Source organism: Hordeum vulgare, chromosome 6H (genome assembly GCF_904849725.1).
Source record: "Hordeum vulgare subsp. vulgare chromosome 6H, MorexV3_pseudomolecules_assembly, whole genome shotgun sequence".
In the NCBI taxonomy this organism is placed as follows: Eukaryota; Viridiplantae; Streptophyta; class Magnoliopsida; order Poales; family Poaceae; genus Hordeum; species Hordeum vulgare.
The window spans coordinates 403,961,894-403,975,175 of record NC_058523.1 but is presented as its reverse complement, the minus strand read 5'-3'; positions in this window follow the sequence as shown (position 1 = coordinate 403,975,175).

Here is a 13,282-nt window from a genome sequence, read left to right as displayed (position 1 = left end):
GAAGAAGGGACAAGGAAAAAAGCCTTACCTCAGAAATTGCCTCGTCTACATGAGAGTCGCCAACAAAGGATGAATCTTTGATGGTGGTTTTCTTCCAGCTCACCGTCTTCTTCTTCTTGGGTGGCGCCTTGGTAGACTTTGAGGGGGCGACTTTGGGACCCCTCCTCCAAAACACATCAGTTCTCTGACAAACAGAGGCAGGTCTTTAAACCACGAAAGTTGCTAAAGTATAAAAAAGACAAATGGCGGTTTAGAGTCTTACTGGAGGCACCAGGTTGGTACGGCAGAAGCCTCTAAGGCCGATCTTGGCACATTCTTCCAGAGACTCACCGGTTAATCTCTTGATGACTTCGACGATTTCACTCTCTGAAAGTTGGCGGCGACTGGCGCACTGTGGATGCTCTAAAGTTCCATCATAATCACACATCGAGCCATCGCGGCGGCTCAAGGGAAGGATATTCCACTCTATCCAGCAGCGGAACAGGTTGATCCCGATGAGCTCGTTGTTGTACAAGAATTTCAGATCCGAAAAAAGTGGAATGAACTCCGACTCTTCTTCTTTAGTGAGCTTGTCAGGGAATTTAAAATCCATAGGCAAGCGATCCGCTCTGAAACCCGGAAGAGGGTTCTCGCCTAGTGGAGCAGTGTTTCTGCAGTAAAACCATGACTCGGCCCATCCTTTGGGGTGGCTGGGCAAAAGAACTGCCAGAAATCCACGCTCGCGACGTCTCTGAACGTTGACCCCTCCAAGCTCATGGTTAGGACCATTGGAGAACTTGGTCTGGTGGTTTAAGTGGAAGAAGTTCCACAACAAAGGGATCGAGGGTTATTTCTGTAGGTACACTTCACGAAAGACCTGGAATTGGCATAAATTGGTGATGGAATTGGGTCCTAGATCTTGAGGATGAAGGTTGAGGAAGTGCTGGGCATCTCAGAAGAACTTTGAATCAGGCGGCTTAAATCCACGCTCGAGGTAGTCGGTGAAGATCACCACTTCTCCTGGCCCCGGGTTGGGAATTGGCTCGCTCGGGGCAGTTCTCCAACCAATAATCTCGTTACTGTCAAGGAGACCCGCCTCGACATATTTCTCAAGTGTGGCGTCGTATAATTTGGTTAGCAACCAATCACACTTCATGATGGCCATGACTACAAAAAAATGGAGTGTGAGGCGACTCAGCAAAGATTAGAAAGTATTCTAACCCGTTGGTACGGGTCCATGGTGTTCACAAAAGAGTTTAGTAACTCGCCCACCAGACCGAAAGAAAGGGAGCGTCCTGGCTTCAGTAATTAAACTGAGTCGCCATAAAGGTTGAAGCTAAAAGGCGACTCTTGAAAAATGTTCTCGTCCTTAGAGATATTCTCGATGGGTGAAAAAACATGTTCCTATGGACGAGCGGAAAGCTACAGATCTATGGACAGGTAAAAAATACGGAAATATTATCCGTGGTAATGGCGATGAACTGCGCGCATAGTACAACTACAGAGCTGGTCAACAAAGCTCGGGTTTTTGAAATAGCGGAAGGCTGAGATTAAGATGGTCGATGCCTATTGCAATCTGAAGCTAATCATGGCGACGGGAGGTGGATCTAACATATCTAGAGGTGTTCATCCTGCCATGAAGTTAAGAGCTACGGCCATGGAGGTCTTGTTCTACACCTAAAGAGAGGAAAGAAGTGTACCTGACAACAGGGGATCGCCGCCGGGGATGGAGGCTCGGGTCTTCGTGCTCCTTACCGTCGGGAGAGCCGCGGTCGATGGAGAAAGACTCCAGGAGCCGAGGATGATGCTAGGTGATGGAGCCGAGGATGAAGTTGGGATGTCAGAGCTCGAAGACGATGTCGGGAGACCGGTGCGCGGAGACGAAGACGAAGGCAGAAGTGGAATGGGGGTAGGTGACGAGGCTCCTCTTCCCCCCATTTCTCTCAGTATTTAAGGATCAGGAACGGGAAACGAGGCTGTCAATGCGGGAATCGAGGCGACAAGTCAGTAAACGCAATGATGACACCTGGATTTTCGGGAGAAAGAATTATGGGCGAAAGATTCGCTCACAGTTACAGTGTTTGGGAACTGGAACCGAGGAGCTCAGGTGACATCCTTTGACACTATGGCGACTCAGGTTAGAGTGCTATGAATGGCAGCTCATCATTTACCGAAAGCTAGAGATTAGGAGAGTCGCCAGAAGATTGAAGGGAATTATTGACTCGAATGAATTCATGACAATTTGGGGCCTAATGTTGGGGATGTTACCTGTGGGTAACCTGCCCTTAATGGGCCGCGTCTCCAAAGGGGCGACTCACCTTTGGCCATGTGTTCAATGGCCCAGAAGTTGTGAGGCGGTTCAAGAAGATCGTGCGGATGATGGAACACCGAGGAAGTTCAGAGTCGTGAGAAGACGGCGACTTAGAGATAAGGAAAACTACCAAGTGTAGGATAGTAGGACTTTGTAAACCCGAGGGCCTCGACCTGTATATAAATGCGAGTCCAGAGGAGAGTCAAGGCGAGTTAGAGAGAATTGAGAGCTAGGTCAGGCGAGTTACACCCTCCTTGTAATCGAAACCATCATCAATCTACACAAAGCAGGACGTAGGCTTTTACCTCCTCCCGAGGGGCCGAACCTGGGTAAATCTGAGTCTCGCTTTCGCTCACCCCCTTTGAGTCGCCACCAAGGTGCGATGGCTCCATCTTTAAGTCCTTTCACGAGGACATCTGTGGTGACAAAAGCACTACATATACCATGGACTCACATTAGTCATGAAGAACTCACATACATGTTGCGTAAGTTTTTGTTAGTAATCAAAACAAAGTGCTAAATGCATACCCCTTGGGGAAGGGTTGGTAGGTGTTAACCATCGTGCGATCCCGACCGCAACACAAAGGATTACAATCAATAGATCAATTATGCTCCAACTTCCTAACATAGCGGTTCAGCATACATGCATGTTACGGGAATTACTAACTCCAACACAAGTATTTCTAGATTCATAACACCCTACTAACATAACTCTTAATATTACCAAATCCACGTCCCAAAACTAATTGAGATGAATCAAAACTTCTCTTTCTACTCAATGCACATGAAGATGGAGGTTTTTGTATACTCTTTGGGTACCTATCACCTTTGGACTACTTTCATAGCACAATTCAACTACCAAGTCACGCACTGCCGTGCTCAAAAAGATCTAAGTGAAGCACATAGAGCAAAATGGTCTAGCTCAAAAGATATAAGTGAAGCACGATGAGCATTCTAGCAAAATCACGATGAGTGTGTGTCTCTCTCAAAAGGTGTGCAGCAAGGATGATTGTGACACAACAAAAAGAAAAGACTCCTACGATACAAGACGCTCGAAGCAAAACACATATCATGTGGTGAATAAAAATATAGCTCCAAGTAATGTTACCGATGGATTGAAGACGAAAGAGGGGATGCCTTCCCGGGGCATCCCCAAGCTTAGGATTTTTGGTGTACTTGAATTTGTCTTGGGATGCCTTGGGCATCCCCAAGCTTGAGCTCTTTCCACTCTTTATCCCTTTCTCCATGAGAACGTCACCCAGAACTTGAAAACTTCACAACACAAAACTTAAACAGAAACTCATGATATTATTAGCATAAGAAAACAAACTACCACCTCTATAGGTACTGTAGCAATTTTAATTTCTATTTATATTGGTGTTAGATTACTGTGTTCTCACTTTTCCATGGCTAGTACCCCCGATACTATCCATAGTTTCATCAAAACAAGCAACCAACTCAACAAAAAACAGAATCTGTCAAAAACAGACCAGTCTGTAGCAATCTGTATACTTCTTATACTTCTGGTACCTCAAAAATTCTGAAACATTACGAGTGCCTGGGAAAAAGGTATATCAGCCAGCAGCAAAAATAATCAACTCAAAATCTATTTCTGAATAAACATTAAAAATAATCTCGTGAGTGAAAAGTTTCTGTCTTTTTCCAGCAGGATCAAACAACCATCACCAAGACTAGTCATAAAGGTTTTGCTTGGCTCAAACACAAAATGAAACACAAAAGACACTATCATAACAGAATTATGATGGTGTGGAAGCAACAAAACATAAATAAAAAGGTAAATTCATTGGGTTGCCTCCCAACAAGCGTTATTCTTTAACGCCCTTAGCTAGGCATAAAGCGATAGAATCACGTATCGTTGTCTTTGGTGCTCAAACCATAAGTAGCCCTCATCATGGATTCATAAGGCAATCTTATTTTCTTTCTAGGAAAGTGATCCATGCCCTTCTTTAAAGGAAATTGAAATCTTATATTCCCTTCCTTCATATCAATGATAGCACCGATAGTCCTTAGTAAAGGTCTACCAAGAATAATAGGGCATGTAGGATTGCAATCAATGTCAAGCACAATGAAATCCACGGGTACATAGTTCCTATTTGCAATAATAAGAACATCATTGATCCTTTCCATGGGTTCCTTGACAGTAGAATCTGCAAGATGCAAATTAAGAGAACACTCCTCAATCTCATTAAAACCCAGAACATCATATAAAGACTTTGGAATCGCAGAAACACTAGCACCCAAATCACACAAGGCATTATATTCATAGTTTTTTATTTTGATTTTGATAGTAGATTCCCACTCATCATGAAGCTTTCTAGGGATAGAGACTTCCAATTCAAGTTTCTCTTCAAGAGGTTTTATCATAGCTTCGACGATATGATCGGTAAAGGCCTTGTTTTGGCTATAAGCGCCTAGAGAGTTTAGCATGGATTGCATCAAAGAAATGCATTCAATCAAGGAGCAACTATCATAATTGAATTCCTTGAAATCCAAAGTAGTAATTTCACTACTACTCAAGGTTTTAATATCTTCTACTCCACTTTCAATGCTTTTAGCATCAAGATAGATGGACTCCAAATCATTGGGGCGTTTTTCAAACAAAGATTCAATTGGAGTCACACCAAGCACTTTAAGATCTTCGTGATTCTTATCACGAGAACACGCCTTTTTAAGCCATTCATGTCTAGCACGAATTTGGGAGATTCTTTCATTGCTCTCACTCCTGGAAACACGCATGGCTTTCAAAGTTTCATCCATATTGATCTTGGGAGGAGCACATCTAACTTTCAAAGCATCAATATCACTAGACATTCTATCAACGCTCCTATCCAAATCGTCAATTTTGAGTAGTTTTTCCTCTATGGACGCATTGAAAATCTTTTGTGAGTTGATAAACTCTTTGATATTACTCTCTAGATCAGAGGGTAATCTATTGCAATTTCCATGAGTATTGTTGTAGGAGTTGCCAAAGTTATTAGAGGGGCTACTAGGAAAAGGCCTAGGAACATAGTTTCCTCTAAAAGCATTGTTGTTGCCAAAATTATTCCTACCAACAAAATTGATGTCCAAGCTAGTGTTGCTACTCTCAATCAAGGAAGACAAGGGCATATCATTAGGATCTAAAGGAGCACTTCTACTAGCAACCAAATTCATTAACTCATCCATCTTAGCACTCCACGAGTTAATTTCTTCTATAGCGTGTACCTTCTTAATAGTAGGTGACCTTTCAGTGTGCCATTCAGAGTAGTTCGTCATGATATTGTCTAGGAGTTTTGTGGCTTATCCTAACGTGATTTCCATGAACGTTCCACCTGAGGCGGAGTCGAAGATATTTCTAGAAGCGAAATTCAAACCAACGTAAAAGATTTGTATAATCATCCAAAGACTCAAGCCATGAGCGGGACAATTTCTAATCATCAATTTCATTCTCTCTCAAGATTGTGCAACATGTACATGATCAAGTTGCTTAAAATTCATGATATCATTATTGAGAGAGATAATCTGAGCCGGCGGAAAATACTTGGATATATAAGCATCTTTGTACTTGTTCCAAGAATAAATACTATTTTTGGGCAAAGATGAAAACCAAGTTTTTGCTCGATCTCGCAACGAGAAAGGAAAAAAGCTTCAATTTAATCACATCATTATCCACATCTTTCTTCTTTTGCATATCACAAAGCTCAATTAAGGTATTAAGATGGGATGCGGCATCTTCACTGGGAAGGCCGGAGAATTGCTCTTTCATAACAAGATTCAGCACAGCAGCATTGATTTCGTATGACTCCGCACTAGTGGCGGGAGCAATCGGAGTACTAATAAAATCATTATTATTAGTATTCGAGAAGTCACAGTGTTTGGTGTTTTCACTCATGGTGACTTCAGCAAGCAAGCAAGCACACAAGTGAACAAAGAGCAAGCGAGAGAAAAGGACGAACGAAAAAGGCAAATGAAAAAGGCAAATATTTTTTTGTAATTTTTTTTTCAGAAGTGGGGGAGAGGAAAACGAGAGGCAAAAAAGTAAATGCAAGAAATGAGTTTGCGGAACTTACTTGGATGAGTTCTTGACTTGACCCTCCCCGGCAACGGCGGCAGAAATCCTTCTGCTACTTCTCAAACAACAGCGCCAGAAATTGACACGTTGACGGAGACTTGCTTGCGTTGGTTTTTCCCTTGAAGAGGAAAGGGTGATGCAGCACAGGAGCAGTACGTATTTCCCTCAGTTTGAGAACCAAGGTATCAATCCAGTAGGAGAATCTCGTCAAGTCCAGAGTACCTGCGCAAACACAAACGAGCTTGCACCCAACACTATAAAGGGGTTGTCAATCCCTTCAAGATTGACTGCAAAGTGAGTTCTGAAGGCGGAAAGTGCAACAAAGTAAAAGAGTAAGGCTGAAAATATGGTGTGAAGTAGAGCCGGGGGCCATAGTGTTCACTAGAGGCTTCTCTCAAAATAGCAAATATTACGGTGGGTGAACAAATTATTGTCGAGCAATTGATAGAACCGCGCAAAGTCATGACGATATCTAAGGCAATGATCATACATATAGGCATCACGTCCGAGACAAGTAGACCGATACTTTCTGCATCTACTACTATTACTCCACACATCAACCACTATCCAGCATGCATCTAGTGTATTGAGTTCATGACGAACAGAGTAACGCCTTAAGCAAGATGACATGATGTAGGGGGATAAACTCAAACCAATGATGAAAACCCCATCTTTATACCCTTGATGGCAACAACACGATGCGTGCCTCTCTACCCCTTCTGTCATTGGGTGAGGTTGTCGCACGGTATGAACCCAAAACCAAGCACTTCTCCCATTGCAAGAATCATAGATCAAGCTGGCCGAACAAAACCCACAACTCGAAGAGAATTACAAGGATATGAAATCATGCATATGAGAGATCAGAAGAAACTCAAACAAGATTCATAGATAATCTAATCATAAATCCACAATTCATCGGATCTTGACAAACACACCGCAAAAGAAGATTATATCGGATAGATCTCCATGAAGATCATGGAGAACTTTGTATTGAAGATCCAATAGAGAGAAGAAGCCATCTAGCTACTAGCTATGGACCCGTAGGTCTATGGTGAACTACTCATTCATCATCGGAGAGGTCATGGTGTTGATGAAGAAGCCCTCCGTATCCGAATCCCCCCTCCGGCAGGGCACCAGAACGTGCCCCAGATGGGATCTTGCGGAGACAGAAACTTGCGGCGGCGGAAAAGTACTTTCGATGATCTCCTGATTTTTTTCTGGGATTTTAGGGAATATATAGACGAAAGACCTAGGGAAGAGGAGGTCCAGGGAGCCCACAAGCCTGGGAGACGCGGCCCCCCCTGGCCACAGCTAGGGGGCTTGTGGGGTCACTGGTGGCCCCCTGCCTTGGTTCTCAAGTCTCTTGATCGTCTTCTGTTTCGGAAAAAAATCTTTTCGGAAGTTTTATTCCGTTTGGACTCCTTTCAAAATCCTCCTCTAAAAAGGGTCAAAAACACAGAAAAAACAGGAACTGGCGCTTGGCACTGAGTTAATAGGTTAGTCCCAAAAAAGATATAAAGGGCATACAAAACATCCAAAGTTTGACAAGATAATAGCATGAAACCATCAACAATTATAGATACGTTGGATACGTATCAGGCCGCTTTACCGGTGAGCTACCATTGGGCCCCAGCTTTGGCCAGATAGTTGTTCTTCTTTGATGGTCGCAAACTACCGGTTGTTGTAATTCGGAGAAGTACTAGATCGCCTATACCTCGTGCACCCCTTCACTGGAGTTGCGCCGTTCGGTCCAGCGCATGAGATAGTCGCATAGCGACTCATTCAGGACAAGGACGCACATGGCCAACTCGCGTACACCTCTTCAAAGTTGGTCCAAGTGTTGATATTGCTGGCTGGCGGGTTGTTCAGCCATGTCTGGGCCGAGCCGAGCAACATGAGTGGGACGTAGCACACCGCCATGTGCTTGTTGCCCCGGGCGATGCCGACAGTGGTGGTTTAGTCAACCAACCGGTATTTTGGCTTGGCGGAGCCCTTGTACTTGGGGGTGTCACGAGGCAATGTGAAGCCGCTGAGGAAAGGCTTGTTGCGGATGCGGGTTCAAGGAGGCCACCCGATTGGCCCTTTCTCCTCTAGGAGTCTGGACTCAGCCAGCCGGTCGAGGTCAGGCCTCAATGTTGGGCCGGCTGAGGCGCCGTGTACTGATGTGGTGGCGAAGCATGCACATCCGTTCGGAGCCGACTAGTTTCCTGTCGCACGTTCCACGTGCTGGTGATGGCGGCTTGGTCATCGTGACATGGACGACGCTCGTCCCGACCCAACTAGCAAAGCCCGGAGTAGCGAGGAGAAGACTCATGATGCATCATCCGAGATCCGCCACTTGCCGGCTAGCTGTTGCCTTGGGGTGAGGGGACATGGAGTCGGCCTGATCCGGCTTAAATTGGGTCTGAAGGGTGTTGGCGGTGTTGTTGAGTTTGGGGACGCGTTATTCCTACTGCACGCACTTCTCGCCCTCCAGGCTGGTTAGATCATCCATGGCGACGCTGGCGGCCTTCATGTTGGCAGCGGGGGTGTCGTAGGTGGGGAAGTTGCCACCGAGAATGTCGGTGACAGCGCGACCGTGTTGTCGCACCTTGATAACCTAGAAGTATAGGGGATCGCAACAGTTTTCGAGGGTAGAGTATTCAACCCAAATTTGTTGATTCGACACAAGGGGAAGCAAAAGAATATTCTTGAGTATTAGCAGTTGAGTTGTCAATTCAACAACACCTGAAAGACTTAGTATCTGCAGCAAAGTTTCAGTAGCAAAGTAGTGATAGCAATGGTAGCAATGGTAAGAGTAGCAGCAGTGACAGCAGTAGCGGTAATAGTAGCAGCAACGACAATAGTAGCGGTAATAGTAGCAGAAGTGACAGCAGTAGCGGCAAAGTAACGTAGCAAGGACCAGTAGGAAAACTCGTAGGCATTGGATCAGTGATGGATAATTATGCCGGATGACATTCATCATGCAACAGTTATAACATGGGGAGATATGTAACTACCTCGAGTTCGTCAATGTAATGTAGGCATGTCTTTGGTATATAGTCATACCTGCTTATGAAAAGAACTTGCATGACATCTATTGTCGATCCCTCCCGTGGCAGAGGGGTCCTAATGGAAACTACGAGATATTAAGATTCTCCTTTTAATAGAGAACCGGAACAAAGCATTAGCACTTAGTGAATACATGAACACCTCATACTATGGTCATCTCCGGGAGTGGTTCCGGCTATTGTCACTCCGGGGTTGCTGAGTCTGACACATAGTAGGTGACTACAACTTGCAAGATAGGATCAAGAACACACATATATTGATGGAAATATAATAGGTTCAGATCTGAAATCATGTCACTCGGGCCCTGGTGACAAGCATTAAGCATGGCAAAGTAGTAGCAACAACAGTCTCAGAACATACTGGATACTAGGAATCAATCCTCATCAAAACTAACTTGACTACATGATAGATCTCATCCAACCCATCACCGTCCAGCAAGCCTACGATGAGATTAGTCACGAACGGTGAAGAGCATCATGGAATTGGCGATGAAGGAAGGTTGGTGATGACGATGGCGACGATCTCCCCTCTCCGGAGCACAGAACGGACTCCAGATCTGCCCTCCAGAGGAAGAACAGGTGGTGGCGGCGCCTCCGTATCGTAAAACGCGATGAACTCTTCTCCCCGATTTTTTTTCTAGGCGAAAGGGACTAAATAGAGGTGGAGTTGGAGGCGGCGGAGCCCCGAGGGCCCCACAAGCCTGCTAGGTGCGGCCAGGGGGGCCCACGCCTCCTGAGCTTGTGGGCTCCTCGGTCCACATCTCCGGTTGATTCTTGCGCCACTATTTTTTATATATTCCACAAAAAATCCTCGTAAATTTCCAGGTCATTCCGAGAACTTTTTTTTCTTCGCAAAAACAACACCATGGTAATTCTGCTGAAAACAGTGTTAGTCCGGGTTAGTCCCATTCAAATCATGCAAATTAGAGTCCAAAACAAGGGCAAAACAGTTTGGAAATGTAGATACGATGGAGACGTATCAACTCCCCCAAGATTAAAGCCTTGCTTGTCCTCAAGCAATTCAGTTGACAAACTGAAAGATACAAAAGAATAACTTTTACGAACTCTGTTTGATCTTGTTGCTGTAATTATGTCAAACTCATATTCAGATTTTTAGCAAGATCATAAGCAAACCATAAGCAATGACATTTAAGTCTCAAGAGGAACTCATAGCAATGGCATAATCAACTAGCGAGCAATAATAATAAGTCTCAAACGTCAACACTTCAATCAAAACAATCATGAAGCAATATGAATAGATGGTGTCTCGCTAGCTCTTTCTGAGACCGCAAAACATAAAGGGAGGGCACCTTCAAAGACCAAGGGATGACTGAACATTGTAATTCATGGCAAAGAAGATCCAGTCAGAGTCATACTCAATATCAATTAAAAGCAAAACATAAAAATGATGGAGGTGCTCTCTAATTGGTGCTTTTATAAGAAGAGGATGACTCAACAGAAACATAAATAGATAGGCCCTTCGCAGAGGGAAACATTGATTTGCAGAGGTGCCAGAGCTCAAGGTTTGAAGACAGAGATAAATAATTTTGGGTGGCATGCTTTCATTGTCAACGCAATGACCAAGAGTTTTCACCATCTTCCATGCTACACATACTATAGGCGATTCCCAAACAGAAAAGTAAATTTTTTACTCCCCCACCACCGATCAATCACACTCCACGACTAGCCGAATACTCGGGTGCCGTCCATACCAACATCAATCCAAGGGGAGTTTTGTTTGCAATTATCTTTTCGATTTGAGCATGGAACTGGGCATTCCAATTACCGGCCCCTTTCTCGTGAGTGATAGTGAATAAACACATGTCGAAGATGACACGCCTAAAATGGAAGATATCGATCGCCCCTTGTCACCACATGAGCGGTTCGGGCATGCAAAACAAATTATTACTTGAAGGTTTAGAGAGTGGCACATGCAAATTTACTTGGAACGGCAGGTAGATACCGCATATAGGTATGTATGGTGGACTCATATGGAACAACTTTGGGTTTATGGAAGTGGATGCACATGCAGTATTCCCGCTTAGTACAAGTGCAGGCTAGCAAAATACTGGGAAGCAACCAACTAGAGAGCGACAACAGTTATCAATATGCATTGAAATTAACCAACATTGAGTGCAAGCATGAGTAGGACATAAATCACCATAAACATGAATATCATAGAGGCTATGTTGATTTGTTTCAACTACATGCGTAAACATGCGCCAAGTCAAGCCACTTGAATCATTCAAAGGAGGATACCATCCTATCATACTACATCATAATCATCTCGAAATTCATGTTGGCATCCAAGACAAACCATTATAAGCTCCTAGCTAATTAAGCATGGCATCAGAAACTATGATCTCTAAGTTGTCATTGCAAACATGTTTCTCTCATAATAAAGCTGAATTAGGAACGATGAGCTAGTCATATTTACAAAAACAAAATAGATCGAGTTCATACTAGCTTTTCCAGGCTCAGTCACTTCATCATATATCGTCATTATTGCCTTTCACTTGCACGACCGAATGATGTGAACAATAATAAGAGTGTTCGAGCATTGGACTATGCTAGAATCGGCAAGCAAACACAAAGGAGAAGACAAAATAGTATGGCTCTTTGACAGATAAACAGATATGCATGCGAGAGCCACTAAACATTGTAACCATGGTCTTCTACCTTGACCCAAAGAAATAGAAAACTATTTACACGGGAAAGCTCCCAACAAGCAAAAGAAGAACGGGAAATCTTTTTGGGTTTTCTCAAACTAGATAGACACATGAGAAGAAAGCGAGAAAAAGAAATAAACTAGCATGGATGATACAGTGGCAAGGTGTGAACACCGACTATCAAAGTGAAAGTGTGAGCATGAATATAAAGTCGGTGAGAAACACGTACTCTCCCAAGCTTAGGCTTTTGGCCTAAGTTGGTCTACTCCCATGGAGGGAAATAACCGTCTCCGGGGTACTCCAGAGTGTACTGAGGATGCCACTACTGGGTGAGCTCTTCTGGCTCCCACTGATAAACCGGCGTCTGGTACTCGACTGGTAGCTCGGGCACGGGCGCTTGTGGTGGTGCAATGCCCCAATATGTGTAGATATCCGAGGGCACAATAATGTACCTGCCTAGATGAAGATTGAACAAAGAAGGAGCAGGAAAAGTAATAGTCTCACGAGTACCCTGACTAAATACCAAGTTATAAATCATCCTCTTATTTATATCTTTATCAAGAAAGTCATGGCGAACCATGCTATCATAATCTATATATCTCTCAGGAAGAAGCATCTCTTCTTCCTCGTGCAGTCTAATAGGTATATCATAATGTCTAGCAAGACGGGTAGCATAGATACCTCCATAAACATCACCTTTAGTATGGTTCATGTTCAACCGTAGAGCCACTATAGCGCCCAAGCTATAGGTTTTATCCTTATAAAGAGCTTCACGCAAGACCGCAAGATCTGGGGAGCTAAGGGCTCCAGCTTTCCCACGGCCAATCAAACATTTTCCCACAAATAATGAGAAGTACCGAAGCACGGGAAAATGTATGCTAGCAACTCTAGCGCAAAACACTCCTCTCTCCTCTCCTACAGCAATAGTATCAATGAAAGCCTCCAAGTCCCATGGACGAGGTTCATGAATATCCCCAACATAAGGTAATTTGCAGACATTGCAAAAATCCTGAGGTGACATGCGCTGGGGGATATCATATAACTTGAACTCAACCATAGGAGGGTTCTTCCTTGGATAGAAATTAAAGCATTTTCCGAAAATATTAGTGAGGAGGAGGTATTGTGGGCACTTATCTTCAACAAATGTGGTAAGGCCTGCGTTCTCCACCAAGTAATAAAAATCCTCATAAAGACCGGCGGC